Source organism: Canis aureus, chromosome 16, assembly GCF_053574225.1.
Source record: "Canis aureus isolate CA01 chromosome 16, VMU_Caureus_v.1.0, whole genome shotgun sequence".
NCBI classification, from domain to species: domain Eukaryota; kingdom Metazoa; phylum Chordata; class Mammalia; order Carnivora; family Canidae; genus Canis; species Canis aureus.
The window spans coordinates 17,253,227-17,269,474 of NC_135626.1; the positions used below are offsets into that span (position 1 = coordinate 17,253,227).

The window sequence follows — 16,248 nt, forward strand, 5'->3', positions numbered from 1 at the left end:
GAGCTTGATGCCAGGATGCTAGGATCAAGACCTGAGCTGAAGGTAGACGCTCAATCCACTGAGCCACTCAGGTGCCCTTAAATTGACTTTTAACAAATGTAAATCTCTTCCAACAGGATAACTACCTTTGCTAGCCATGGCTAAAACTAGGTTCTACAAACCTTGATAAAATCTGGATTCTGTCTGTTTCAGGATGTTTACTGTACACAGTAGGCATTTTATAAATATTGTTAAAGTTTCACCAGTGGAAACTTTATTTCTCGAAGTGAGCTGTGCCTCTTAAGTATATCACCATAGTACTGCCTACTTGTAGACTGTCTTCTTTACTTCACCTTCATTGCACAAAGAAGGTGATCACTATTTCAGGACCTCATTCAACTATTACATTGACTTATCTGGTTGCACTTCATTCAGCATTGATGATGAATGTGGAATGGCAGGAAGTTAATTATTGTGACTCACTCACTAATAGCTAGAGCTGTACTCATTTCCTAGTGTTTGAAAACATTAACTGAGGAATTCACATGAACACTTATTTATTATCAACATTTTGCAGATGACAGACTGGGTATGGAAAGGTTATAGTCTTTGCCCAGTGTTGTATGATAAGCAGGGGCAGCACTGACACCAGATCTTGGCTGACACCCATCAGTGATCTCATTGTCAGCAGGTAACATCGTCTTTTTTTTTTTTTTTAATTTTTATTTATTTATGATAGTCACAGAGAGAGAGAGGCAGAGACACAGGCTAGGGAGAAGCAGGCTCCATGCACCGGGAGCCCGATGTGGGATTCGATCCCGGGTCTCCAGGATCGCGCCCTGGGCCAAAGGCAGGTGCCAAACCGCTGCGCCACCCAGGGATCCCAACATCGTCATTGATAGAATATATGCCAAGGTTCTTTATATAGTTTCCTCAAGATTTATTTGGTTCAGTCAGCAGTGGCATCCTCTCTATTGGACTGGCTTATTTTTTGGCTGATTTCATCTTAAAGAGACCAGTACATGGCAAGCTATATGAAGAATATTTTTATGAAGTTGTACACATGTGGAGAAAAGATAACTCTACTTTTAGTGGGTCTCTGAGAAACTATTAGTTGGGTATATGTATTTGCAGATTATTCTGGGTTGCTTTATTTAATTGCCAGACCTTTCATTCATTTAAGTTAGGTTTGTTGTCTTTTCCTCTTCATAAGGCAAAAGTGGTTACACATACTGGCTGGCTTTTAAAAAGTATTGGATTCTCCTCCTGATTTGTTTTCTTGGGGAGTACGTCCCACCCATATGTCTTTTTCCCTTTCCTTAGCTCCCCATCCCCACCCTCACATTAAAAAAGATTGAAGAGCTTCTTCCCAGTTTGAAGGCTTATACTTGAAAACCAAACTGGAGAGTAAACTGATTGAAAGACCCACTTTGAATTTTCTACAAAGGAAATGACATGGGATCTTGATAACTGTTTGAAATAGAAGTTAACTGTCATAAAGAAGAGTAGGAGGTAAAGTTAATCACTGAAGGACTTTCTCTTCAATCTCAGGATAACCGAATTCTAAACTTTGGTTGGCTGTATTCACTTACACACACGTGCATATATTCATTCCTTTATTCTCCAAGCATTGATTGACTGTCAGGCACTAATCACTGGGCCCAGGGCTATGGAGGTTAGGCATAAAGTATAGAATCTACCCTAACACCAAACTTCCAGCTATAGGATGCACAAGGTCTGATGATCTAATGTAAAACATGGTGACTGTAGTTGATAACATTGCATTTTATAATTGATATTGCTAAAAAAGCAGAACCTAAATGTTTTAATACAGAAGACAAATATATGAAGTGATGAATATATTAATTAACCAGATGGGGAGAATCTTTTCACAGTGTATATGTATATCAAATCACCATGATGTACGCTTTAAAATCTTACAATTTCATTTGTGAATTATACCTCAATAAAGCTGAATTTTTTTTAATTTATTTTATTTTATTTTTTTAAAGAATCTACCCTGGGAGAACTGTACACTCTATGCTTCAACAACTTAGTTTTACAGATATTCATAGAAGTTCTTAAAAAGGAGAGGAGAAAATCATTCATATGCAGTATATGAGGAGAAGAAAAGAAATACTTGAATGAGTGGAAGGAAACTTGGCTGGAGGCAAAGAAGGGATAAGCTCTTTCTCTGGAAGAGGACTGACTGACTGCCTTAGATCTCCTGGGGCTTTCTTGGAAGAGAGGGGAGGAATATAGAAAGGCTTCTGCCTCTTCTCTGGGCCTATTCAGCCTCTAGGGAACCAGATAAAGGGTGGAGGCTGCTTCTTATTCCCTTTGCTGTGCGCAGGGCTGTTGGAGGCCTCCATCATGGGAAAAGGGACTGTCTGCCCCAGAGCAGGGTTGACAATGTGACTGGCAAAGGCTGGAGAGAAAGAAGGTAGTGGCCCTCGCTGCAGTTTCCCTTCGGCTTCAGATGAGAAAGATCATAGACAGTGACTAAAGCAGGTTGGGGTACTGGTGGCTGCAGTAGCCACTGAGACTCCTGAGAGTCCTCTTCACTCCTCATCCCAGACCTGCTGCTATTCTGCCTTAAAGGAGAAAAAGCTCTGTGTGAGCTGGAATTTTGATTATCATGTTTGTGAGGGTTCAATTAGAAACAAGTAAGTTCATTACCATTGCAGGCTTATATCTTCCCCAGCCTAGAGGTCAGGAAAATGCTTGTTACGTTAGCTTATTTCCTCAAAACAGCTATTTCTTTCTCTCCTCTCCCTGCTTCTCTGACCCCACTCCCACCCTGCCAAACAGGAGGAGACACATGTAGATGGTCATACTATTTTTGTGGTCTGTTTAATTCCTTTGCCTGGATATTAAATCCTTGTAGAGAATGCATTTTCCTTTAATGCAATCAAAACAGCATTTTGTTTGATTAACCCAGTGAAAGGAAAGAGTGTTAGCCTTTTGTTATTAAAGAAAGAAAAAGGGCGCTTGGGTGGCTCAGTGGTTGAGCATCTGCCTTAGGCTCAGGGCATGATCTCGGTGACCTGAGATCGAGTCCCACATCGGGCTCCCTGCATGGAGCCTGCTTCTCCCTCTGCCCATGTCTCTGCCTCTCTCTCTGTGTCTCTCATAAATAAAGAAAATCTTTTTTAAAAAAAATAGATAAATAAAATAAAGAAAAAAAGAAAAGGCCACCCTTGAATCAAATGTTGAGAAGGCAGACAAAAAGAAAGGAAAATCTAAAATGTAAGGATTATTTGGCTTAGTATGCTTTACATTTTTAAACTGTAGATTTGTGTTCTTTTCTAGGGCAAGACACGTGTCTCAGAACATACCAGTGTCCTTCTAGATGACAACTTCTGTGGAAGTTTTCTCTTGTAGTCATTTTATGGAGTGGAAGAATAACTTTGGAGAGAGAGAATGTTTAAATCTCACTAAGTTTAAGATAAAGGATTTAAGAATTGTAAAAAGTTATTAGCATTAAGATAAAGCAAGCGCTAATTCAAGGCCTGCTATTGAGTAGCCAGCCTATGGACTGAGAATAGAAGGGACTTTAATCTTCAGGATTCTCCTGAAGCATCTTATTTTTCTTGTATGTTTTAAGTCTTGGAATCTGGTATATGGGATGATCAAAACAATGACTGATTTATAAGCTCAGAAAGTAAAACTGTATTTAAAAGGGGAAAACTGCTATTGTCGTTAAACCTGCTTTTGTAAGACTCTAGAGATTGTGAGCAGACACATGCAACAACTATATATTGTGGATAATCTACAGAAACAATGATAACTAAAGTAGTTGGCTGGAAGGTGGTGATGGTGTGTAGGCCGACAGTATGTGCATCTGGTTGTTTCTGATGATTTGTATTTTCTTCTTTCATTCTGCTCTTAGTACTATATTTTTTTCCTTTTTTCAGGTTCATTTGCAGAGATAATCATTTCACTGGACAACACAAATATAAAAAGCAAAAAAAAAGTAAATTTGTTGCTAAGAAGATGTGAGTTTTATTATGGGTTCCAAATGACCAGTTAGCCAACAGCAAACAGCTGTTCCCACCAGAGTTGAGGATTATTTGAATTGTTTCTACATCACCTCTGCTGTGTAGTAGAGTGATTACTTATTAGGGCACCTGGTCAGAGAACAGGATAAAAGTGTTGCCGATGGCAAAAACATAGTTTCACCATGAATGGTATTCCTGTTTTTCCCTTTGGAGGGAGTCTGATCTAAATGAAGAAATTGGCAAAAGGCCTCCTGTGATGCCAAATTTATTTTTCTTTGTTACAGAATAAGATATAATCAGAAAGCATACCTCAACTATTTTATCTTAGAATAACAAATGAGAAATAATTTTCAACTTTTCTTTTTTTAAAATCTTACCTGCATGAGTGGACTTAATTGAGGGAAAATGAGATTTGTAGTAATCTTAGATATACAGAGGCTATTTTTAAAATTATCCTTATTGTTTAACTCTGTACATCTCATTATGTGTGAGATGTACACTAGTACATCACTAGATGACTAGTCTGCAACTAGAGTCACCTGGTGACCTTTTTTTTTAAAATTGATTGATTGATTTGAGACAGAGAGAGAGAGAGAGAGAGAGAGAGAGAAATTGAGAGAGAAAGAGAGGCAGAAATACAGGCAGAGGGAAAAGCAGGCTCCATGCAGGGAGCCGGATGTGGAACTCGATCCCGGGGCTCCAGGATCACACCTGGGCTGAAGGGGGCGCTATATTGCTGAGCCACCCAGGCTGCCCACCTGGCGACCTTTTTGGCCCAGGCGCGATCCTGGAGACCCGGGATCGAATCCCACATCGGGCTTCCGGTGCATGGAGCCTGCTTCTCCCTCTGCCTGTGTCTCTGCCTCTCTCTCTCTCTCTCTCTCTCTCTCTCTGTGTGTGACTATCATAAAAATAAAATAAAATAATTTAATAAGAGTCTCACCCCAGTCTAGTTAAATCAGGATCTCTGTGAGGGGGACCCAAATATAGGTATTTTGTAAGTGGTTCCAGAATTATTTTAATGTGAATGAGGGATTAAAAACCACTGTTAACTCTAAGCTATGCTAATTTTTGTACCTCCTCAATCAGAGCTCCAATCTGCAATGTCTGTAATATCTGTTTCCTTAAGAATGGACGAAATAGGAAATTGACTAGAATCCTTTTTTTTTGTTTTTTAAAGATTTTTTATTTGTTTATTCATGAAAGACACAGAGGAGAGAGAGAGAGGCAGAGATACAGGCAGAGGGAGAAGCAGGCTCCATGCAGGGAGCCCGATGTGGGACTGCATCCCGGGACTCCAGGATCACTCCCTGGGCCAAAGGCAGGCACTAAACCACCGAGCCACCCAGGGATTCCCGGATATTGATTAGAATCCTAAGAGTTGACTTTGCATTCGATAACTCAGGTACAATGCATTTAACTTCTATTCAGTGAAATTCCCTAGGCTTCTGTTAAAAGAGGAGCAAGATATTGAAATTCAGTGATCCAAATCCTCAGTGAACCTGTGTCAGTTAAGGGCAAGATTTTCCATGAGGTTATAAAGACTTATTCTTCCTTCATCAGTACTGCTAGGAGCTGGTATACAGGCAAAGTATTAAAGACCACTTTTAGACTTTGTATATTTTACTTTAATTGAAATAAAATATACATGTGGAGAAGTGCACTTACCTTGCACTTTTATTTATATCTTGATGAATTTTCACAAAGACACATTGAAACTGCATAACCTGTACCTAGAACAGGAAATGGAATATTACCACCCCCCTCCACCAATTCCCCCTTTTGCTAAATACCCCTCTTTCTCCCTTCTCAGCCATCGTCACCCTCAGCCCCCGAGGTAACCACTATTATGACTTCTTGACCACATGATTTCGATGTGAGCATGAGGCTATGCTCTTTAGACAACCCTTTTTAGCCTCCAGAATCAGGGCTCAACATCATGTAATAAAGAGCTCAGGCTCAGACAACCTGGGTCAGAGTCTCAGCTCCACCACTTCCTGGCTTTATGACTTCACTTCTCTAAGCCTCACTTCCCCATCTGTAAAATGGGGGTAATAATAGTACTTGTCTCAGAGAGTTGTTAGTATCAAATGAGATGATTTATATAAGGTACTTAGGTGGCCTGGCACATTTTCTGTGCTAAGTAGAGAGCAGGGGTAGATGTAGGATCCCCTAGTGTCACCATCTCTTCTACAGAGTCAGGACAGTGCCACTGTTGTCTGTGGGCACAATTTAAGTTTATAGTCCAGCTCTGTAGAGGAGGAGAAGGAAAAAATGGACATCTTGACCATCTTTCCTTTTCTTCACCATCCTTGATTTGCCTTGTGGCCATTTCTAAATTATAGTATTTAGGGGCACCTGGGTGGCACACTTGGTTAAGCCTCTGACTCTTGGTTTCAGCTCAGGTCATGATCACAAGGTGGCAAGATAGAGCCCACATTGGGCTCCACACTCAGCTTGGAGTCGACCTCTCTGCACCTCCCTGCTGTGATTGTGCATGAGTGCAAGCACTCTTGCTCTCATAAAAAATAAATCTTTAAAAAATAAGTAAAATATATTTAAATTCATAAAACGATAATTGAAGGGCCAGAAATGTTCTCTTATATATACATCCTTATATTTTCCATAGTGCCTAGCATAATGATTTGCAAGTTACACATATTTAATGCCTTGGGTAATGGAATCTAAAAATGATGCTTGCTTTCACCTGTGCTGAATTTATATTGGTCTGACTTCTGGTCCTTTTGACCAGAGATATCTGGCACAAGGATATAGAATGTAGCAGTGAAACAATTGCAGGCGGACACCAAAAGCTTGGTCTAATTTATAAAATCAACCAAATAAAAGTCTCTGACTAGCTGAGTTATCTTGCTTTCATAATCTGAGGCAGGGCATGTTCAGGTGTATTTGTCCCTTATTTTGATTTAGGAAAGCAAGAAAACCAGAAGATGGCATGACTTGTAGGTTTTTTCATTAATAAAATTATACAGACAGTTTTTAGCTTGTAGCGTGGAAATAATTTACCTTTTGGAAGGTTAGCAAGGCGATCTATTTAGCCCTTGTTATTTGCCAAACATTCTAGGTGATTTTCATACAAGTTAGTGTTAAATCCAAGTCTTTGAGGTTAAGTACTCCTAGTATTTCCCATTTAATGCTGAAGAAACAGAGGCTTGCGTGAGGTGTGTGATCCTGCTGGCAGTGACAGCTAAGTCTGCCTGATACTCTGAGCTTTTATCCTAATGCTGGATTTGCCTTTGCTCTTGAATGAAATATTGTTTTTCTGGTGCTAGGAGGTCAGGGGCAAATGGAATAGTGGTTATTAGCTCTGTTTTTTTGCACCAGAATAATCTGTGGAGCTTTTCAAAAATAGACACTCAAATCTTAGCAACTTTTTCATTCAGCGGATTTTGGACATCTTTATTCTTTACAAAGGTCCATTGGTGGTACTTCATGCACCCGAGTTGAGAATCATGGTTCTTAGAAATTCACTAGGGAGGAATTATAAGATTACAGATCTAGGGGCTTCTGAAGACTGAATTTGAGATATTGTAAAAAAGTGTTGACAGAAGTTTAAGGAAAGAGGAGGTAGCTTAATAACAAGTTCATGTTTCAAGAGGTAAGATAGTACATATCACTGGAAATTGGAATTATCACTGGACTATTTTATAGCCAGATTAATTCTCCATTCTTTCTGTTAATTTCTAGAGTGCTGCCACTGTTGTACTCAAGCACAGCTCTTCTCAACCCTAATTTGCTCTCCCAAATATCTTTTTACTCAGTGGTTAGGGTGAAGTCCTAGTGAATTTGCAATTTCAGACTATTAGGCAAGAACTCCTAATCCTAGAGAGAGCAGTGGATGGCCCTGACTTAAGATAAATGTCATGGGAGAGTTGTAAATTTAACAAATTCTTAATCTTAATGAATCCTGTCTTCTGAGTTCCTTCTAATGCCTTTTGTTTATTTTTTGTAATCTTACAGTGTACTTTGGCAGTAGAGAAGGGTTAGTAACTTTTCCTTTCACTTTACAGTTAGGAAAGTTGAGCTACAAAGGCCATGACTTGCTGCGAACTATAACTAAAATGGCTAACATTTCTTGGACACTAACCATGTTCCTGGCTCTGTATTATATGTTTTTATGTGTATTATTCATATTAAATAATATTTTAGGGTCAGTGAAATTAAGCTCATTTATTCTACAGTTATTTGAGCCTACTCTGTGGTAGGTACCATGCTAGGCAATGAGTATCCTGTGGTGAACAAATCAAACCCAGTCTTTAATGGAATTTACAGAGGAACACACATAATAAAAAATAAATAAGTATTCAATTATAAAATGTGATAGTGGAATGAAAAATACAAATGGGGGAATAATAATAAGGGAGAATAGTCATTTAGATAAAGGATGGTCAAGAAGGGCTTCTCTAACATGGTGATATTTTAGTTCAGAATAGCTCAGGGATTTGCTTAGTGTCACACATCTAGTAAGTGGTGAAATTCAAGTCTGATTTCCAAGGCTCTGCTCACCAAACTATACCGGCTGTCAGATATGTGCATGGAATCTACCCCAGGCTTTTGACTCTCCTATTTGGTCTGACAAGCAGTACTTTCATGACACTGTACCAATTTCCAGAAGAGGCCTCATAAAATTTATGATTATGAAACTATAATAATAATTCTTTCCTCCTAAAATAGCAAAAAATATTGCAAGCAGAATATGAATTTCAGCAAATGATAGAGAGACATAGCCCCCAAAGAATCTGAAAATCTCTGCTATAACTATACTAGGTATATTTGCATAAGGAAGTGCTCTCTTGGGATCCCTGGGTGGCGCAGTGGTTTGGCGCCTGCCTTTGGCCCAGGGCGCGATCCTGGAGACCCGGGATCGAATCCCACGTCGGGCTCCCGGTGCATGGAGCCTGCTTCTCCCTCTGCCTGTGTCTCTGCCTCTCTCTCTCTCTCTCTCTCTCTCTCTATCATAAATAAATAAAAATAAAAATAAAAAAAAAAAAGGAAGTGCTCTCTTGGCATGCATGGGCTGTGACTGGATTTTCCACTTTGGATCAACATCTTATTTCCTGGCCTTAGTTGAACTTAAAGAACTTGAAGGGCTAATCCAGGAGCCAAGCAGAAGACATGGAAAGGAAGAAGCTGACTGAGATGTGTTACATGGTTGCTAGAACCTCAAGATACTTGGAAAGAATGTTGGACAGGAGGGACACTGTGCTCTTGGGAAAGAAGAGAAGGAAGTAAATGATGAAATACAGCCTTGAATTTAAATGCTGCTGTCTTCTTTTGACTCTACTGCAGTGCTTAATTTGCCAAGTTACTCTCAGGATTTTCCAGCAGAGTCCTCTGAATTCCCCTCTTTGCTCCAGAAGAATTTGTCCATTTAGTCTTTTTCTTCCCAGGAAATAACAGCAGTTCTTAGGCTGATCAGATTCTGTAGAAGTGTGATACAAGTCTTTAAACCCTGGATTATGAGCCTAATAGATTCGAATAATGCTAGTATAAATTTATGTTTAGAAAAGATCTGTGCATGATATTCATGTATACTTCTTAACTTGATGATTATATTGGTGAAGATTATAAATCCTGGCAATCCGACAGTTCAGTCAAAAGTTATAATAATGTCCAAACTCTTTGACCTAGAAATTTAATTCTGGAAAACTTCTTCTAAGGAAATTGTTTAAAAAGAAAATTATAGTACTAAAATTTTAGTGAATATGTTTAATAATAAGAGAAAGGGAATGGTTAAGTAAACTATGGTAATATTAACTCTGAAGGCATTAGGCACAAAACTCAGAGATCATAAAAGAAAACGTTGATATATTCAAATACATAAAGCCAAAAATTCTACATTGAAAGAGCCTGTAAACTTACAAGACGGCATGTTGGAAAAAGCTTTTCAACACGTATGATAAAGAGCTAATTTCTATAATACATAATGTGTTCTACAATTTTTTTAAAGATCAGAAACATAACAATATGCAAAAGAAACTAATAGACTTTTCAGAAAGATATACAAATGGCTTTTCACCATATGAAAAAATATTCTGTAGTCCTCATAACCAATACCGTTATTTACCCATCAGATTGGCAAAGATAAAAAAAAAGTGTGATATTGTGTTATGTTGGTGGGGACATAGGGGAAGCAGCAATGCTATGTATTGTTGGTGGACTATAAATTAGGATGAGCTCCATGGAGGACATTTTGGAAATTTCTATCAAAATTCTGTATGTCCATAGAATTTGCTCTAGAAATTTCATTAGGAATTTATCCTCCAGAAATATTCCTATGTATGTGAAATTTCATATATTCAAGGATATCCATTGCAAAGTCATTTGTAATAGTAAAAAATTTTAAATATTCTAGATTCTATCAAAGTCTTTCCATATGAGTTAATATGGAATTATCTCCTATTGTTAAAATACGAACAGGGCACCTGGGTGGCTCAGTTGGTTAAGCCACCAACTCTTGATTTCTGCTCAGGTCATGATCTCAGGGTCCTGGAATCAAGTACCATATCCATCTCCAAGCTCAGTGGGGAGTCTGCTTAAGGATTCTCTCCCTCCCTCTCCATCTTCCCTTCCCCTCATTTTCTCTCTCTAAAATAAGTAAGTAAATCTTACCAAAAAAAAAAAAAAACCCAATATGTAAAGCAGTATGTAGATTTCATTTGTGTGGGAAAAAAATTAGAGGTTAAGAATATATTTAGATCTTTAAATATGCCTAGATTGTATCTGGTAATGCACATAAAAATAATAAACAGCAGTTGTCTTTATGGAGAAAAACTTGTTGGCTCAGGAAACAGATGTGAGATGGAGACTTGTTTAATGTTTATCATATTGTCCTTTTTTGAATTGTATACCATGTGTATGTGTTAAAAAGTATTAAAATAATTAAAAAGAGGAGTAGAACAGAATTTCATAGTCACCAGTCATTCATTCATTCATTCTACAAATGTTATTTTAAAAGAAAGAAGACAACTCCTTTCCTTAAATGCTCACAGCCTAGAAAAAGAGACAGATATCTAAATAAGATTATTAAAAATAGTGTAAGTTCAATAATGGAGTAGATGTGTGTACTAGATACAATGTGGCACAAGAAGAGAGTAATTCACTCCTTGCGTGATATGACAAATTTAAGAATGAAAAAAATTTGAGGCACCTGGCTGGCTCAATTGGTGGATCACGAGACTCTTGATCTCAGGTTTGTAAGTTCAAGCCCCACATTGGGTGTAGAGAGTACTTAAAACCATCTTTAAAAATAAAATAAAAATGAACAAAATTTACACATAGACTCTGATTACAACTACTAAAAACTATATAAATAAATAACAAAAAGAATTAAAACACACAGAGGCCTTAAATATAAGGAGTGTCATTCAAATGGTGAAGATGTGAAGGACTTTTGGAATATCAAAGTTGTCTTATTCATATTTTAAAGACAATGGGTTTTTGAAATTTACTTTAGATTTTTAAAAATCAATCCAGTACCCAACTAAGCCAAGGTCTCTAGAATCTCTTACTTGTAGTCTCAAAGAAGAGAGGATAGGAAATACTGTATTTGCCCTAAGTTAATATATAGGATAAAACGACTCTTTATTACACGTCTCTACCTGTCCCCTCCATTTAAGCCTGAATCTCTCTGGCTGCTATGAAGAGCCTTGGAATTGATTAGTGTACAGGTTATATCTGTGGAAGTGCTCAGTGATCTTCATGGGGGAGAGGGGTTGCCTTTTCAATTTTTGGTATATAACGTTTGTGTGTGTGTGTGTGCGTTTTCCTTCTCAAAGAACTTCTTTAACGCTAGCAGACCTTCACTAGGGCCATTTTTAGATGTCTTAAAAGTGAACTATAGAGCAGCCAGGACTATATTAAGCAATTCTGGCACTCAGAATTTATGGCCCTTCCTGTTATGAGTACATATAACAAGTAAATACCAATTAAAAGCCACTGGAACATAAATATGATGTTGCTGTGTCATAATAATTTAAATTCTACCATGTGAATTAGGTCCAGGTCTTATGATCAGCTCCATCTCTCATTAAGTCTTGTTTTAAAGCAAGCACTACTGTTTCATATCCTTCTCCATTCATTTCCTTCTCCGTTTCTACTGGTCTGGTTCTACATCTCTATCTTGAACTATTTAAACTGTCTTAATGTGGAGCAGCACTAGGCACAGTACCAAAAGTGGAGCAGAACTGGCCTTGGAGCTTCCTTCAAGTGTGACCATAATCACACTTCCTTGACTGACCCCTGTGCCTTAAGAGCATGACCTTAGTTTCCATTTCTTGTGTATATGGTTACCCTTCACTGGTTATTCTTTCAACGAACAAATATGTACAGGGTACCTCCTATGTGCCAGACACTTGTGCTAGTTGCTGAGATATAGTGACGCATAAGACAAACATGGTCCCTCCTTTTGAAACTTACATTCTAGTAGAAAAAGTGGCATTAAACAGCTAATTATGCACTGAATTTTTAAATTATAATTGTGATGGATTCTGAAAAGAGGAAAGTACACATACTATGAGAATCTAGCAAGTTGGGATCTGACACCCTTAAGGGTTAGTAGGCAAAAGAGGGCTTCCTTGGAGAACTAGTGTTTTGAATTGTGCTCTGAAAGATAAGTCAAAGTTAACTAGAGAGTTGGGTGGAGAGAGTGGGGAAGAAAATACATACAGCTCAGGAAACCTATGGCATATTCAGGGAACCAAAAGAAGGCCAGTAATGTTGGAGCATAGAAAATAAGGGAGGAAAAAACGCAAGATGATGCTAGAGATATCAGCAAAGGCCAGCAGACAAAGACTCTTATAAGCTAAATTAAGGATCTTGGTCTTTATTCTCTAGACAATAAGAAGCCATTGCAGAGTTTTCAGCTGGGGAGTGAACCAGTTAACATTTTAAAAAGATCTGCCTGGCTGTACTCTGAAGAATGTACAGAAAAACAAAGCCCCAGCTGTCTATGGCTTTTTGTTTTTCTGTGATTTGATTTGATTAACTCATTTGTTGGGGGATAGAGCTCTTAATAATAGGAAAGTTGGCAGAAAGTCAGTATGGTGTGGTGGTGAAGAGTGTACGACCCTGGATAAGTTACTTTCCATCTCTAAGTCTCAATTTTCTCATCTGAAGAATGGAAATAATAAATAGTATACCTGCCTTGTGGGATTATTATGAAGATTAAAATGAGATAATATCTGCTAACATTTAGATTAAGGCCTGGCATATTGTAAGCCTGTAATAAATGTTAGCCACTGTTATAATTTAACAGTCTCACAAAGGGTTCATCTATTCCTCTGAGAATCACCCATTTTTGGTGGTCCATGGAGTAGCTTTCTATCCAAAAGTCACATATGGGCTCGCCTAGCTACCACACTACTGGACTGTAGGAATCTAGTCTAGTTGACTGGTAAGGAAATATCATTCTTATGCTTTACTTTTATAAATGTCATTCGAAGATGGAAATGGAGGCTGAGGAATGATTGTTCGCTTTAGCCCTAGCTATGGTTTTGCTTTGAAGCTGGCTTTTCACAAATACCAATGATAGAGTATGACATAGGAAACTCAACAAAATGTAGTTAGTTGCTTGGAAACATCTGTATTTCTTTGTTTCCCACAATGCTGGGTAACTGATGTGTGTAATTATACTGCTGAGCAAAGCTTCAGGTTGATCAAGGTTAATTGTTGACACTATTTGAAATGTTAATAATGTCTCCCCCCAAAATTGCTTTTCCAAAATAGATTGTTCCAGCCCCACAAAAGATTTAAATGCCATTCATTTCTTCATTCAGTGAGATGTAATTCTAGGCCTGGAAACTGGGATCTTCCAATTTAATATTTTCTAAGAAATTAGTACACAAAAAATGTGTTTTTTCTTTCACTTTAAAGTTTGCCATATCACATGCTTATAGAAATTCTCACTGCCTGACTTTTGTTATCTTTAGCCTGTTTTCTAAAATTATACATTTCTGCCTTTGATTCTTTATATGAAACTAGGGAGAGTGGCTAAAGCATGTCATCTTTTTTAAGAATCCTGGGGAGTTTGGCGTAGATGGAAATCTATTCTAGAAGTTTACAGTGAATTCAGACCCTGCCCAGAATGTCTTTGTTTTATGTTTAAATTTGTCTTCTAGCTTGAGAACATAAGAGGGCAAGATTTTGAAGGGAGTTTTGCTGCCAAGTGCTAAAAAAAAAAAAAAAAAAAATTTAACGTTTCTTATGTAGTCAATGAGAGTTCACTGCAATCAAGTTTACTTACTGAATTTGTCAGACTTCCTGTGGTGAGATGGTTCACAGATGGTGAATAATTCCATTTTAAAAATGAAAGTGGGCTTTGTGTTTTGTTCCTTCTCTTGTCCAACATGATGGCTCCACCTGCATAGCTGTTTTTTCTGTTGCTCTATGCTCTAAGGAAAGACTTAAAAGCATCAGCTAAATTGTTCTGGCAGTGGAAAGGGTGTTGAGTGAGAAAGGATTGGCCAAAAACAGGGCTTTATCAGCTGTTGCAGGAAGGTAAACAGAGGTTTTACTATATGTAGCTACCTTCTTTAAAATGATTAAGTAATGTGTTATATAGTATTACTACTGAAACCTAAAGTCATGTGGGCTTATGTTGATCTAGAAAAATGTTCATATACAGATGCTGAAACCATATTGATTTTTTTTAGTGTTCTTGTTCATACTGTTTTGTGTTTCTTTTTCTTTGTTTTGTGTGTGTCCTGCTCAGTTTTAAGAAGCTACACTGAGGAATGTACCAAGTCACAGTGTGTGTTACCTAGAACTTCCTGGGAGCTGAGCATTTAATTTCTTTAAAAATTTGTTTCTACAAAAATTTTAGATGAATAACAATGAGAAAACAAAGTTTATTTTATTGCTGTTGACTATCACTTAAAATAAGAAAAGGATATTAATCCTTACATAGACAAGCATAGTAATCATGTTGTCATGTTGTTCATTTGGGTATCTCAAAAATCACCCACTGCATTGGTTATGTAAGAGGAAATTTCCTTGTTAATTGCTTGGATTTACAGTCAGAGAAGCCTTATGCAAAATAACTTAAAGAAATTTTGTCCCAGGATTTACCTGTATACATTCCCTGGTATGTTTTTACAATGGATCTGGCTTAATATCAGCAGTAATTTGTAGTATGAAAGCCAAGACCACATGAGTTTATGTTTATAGAATTTAACTTTAAATATGTCATCACAGTTGAAGGGAATGCTGAAGGAAATGAAATAATAGGGTTCTGTGGGTAGATAGCTGCTGCTTATTTGGTATGATCTGCTTTCCTTTTGGGAGCTTGTCTATTCTACTCTATGTGATTCTGGTGGTGCTGACAATCCTTGGCCCTGCTTTTCTGCCACTAGGACAGCCATATGTCCATAGATACATATCAGGCTGGTCAAAGTACCCATTTTCCCTGGATTCCATGATGGATTCAGAGTAGCATATGACCCAAGCAGGGCCAATTAGAGTCATGTTAAGACTCATGTTAGATACGGATGCTGGTGGTAAAAAAGATTACATTCTTTTTTCCTGGACTCTCTGATTAAAAGGATGATATATGCTTGGTGGTTGGTGGTCACTTTTCTACCACATGGAAACAATCTGCCTAAGATTAAGAAGAGCAGAATCCAAAGAGAGAGAAAGATAGAGACTTAATAACATTATCGCATTTCTAAATCCCCCCTCCATTAGATTTACCAGTTATGTGAACCACTACCTAACTACTGTTTGTTTCCTTAAGTCAGATTGGTTGTAACCAAAAGCATCTTGTATAATACAGTGTCCTTATCTTTTATTATGATAGTCATTTGTGTTTGCTAATATTTCTGGTTCTCCTTATTCCAGATAATGGTGGGATTAAGCTGCTTTTGGAGTTGCACATGGTCACGTGACTGCGTTAGCAAATGAAATTTGTGACTTTTGCCACTTCTAGGTGGAAGGCTCTAAGTCTTAAAAGCTGATGCATAATCTGTTATACTCTATTCTTCCTGCCATAGTTAGTGGCCAGTCATGTCCTTGGTGAGTGAGCAAAATCTTCAGTAATCTAAAATGGACATGTAGCATTAATGAGAAACTGTTACTCTTTTAAGCCACTAAGACTTTGATGCTATAGGTTATTATAGCCAATCTGATTGGATACTTGTGTGGAACATATTTTTCTATGCTAAAATTTTCTAAATATTTTAGATAAAGAAATCGTTTTTGTTGTTTTTTTTTTTTTAATTTTATTTATTCATGAGAGACACAGAGAGAGAGAGAG

General features: G+C 37.7%; 1 protein-coding gene across 6 annotated transcripts in view; it reads left to right on the forward strand.

Moving 5' to 3' along the window:
• Nucleotides 1-16,248, forward strand: part of SSH2 (slingshot protein phosphatase 2) — a 242,024-nt gene that overhangs the window by 59,701 nt on the left and 166,075 nt on the right. The gene's annotated exons all lie outside the window — the stretch shown is intronic.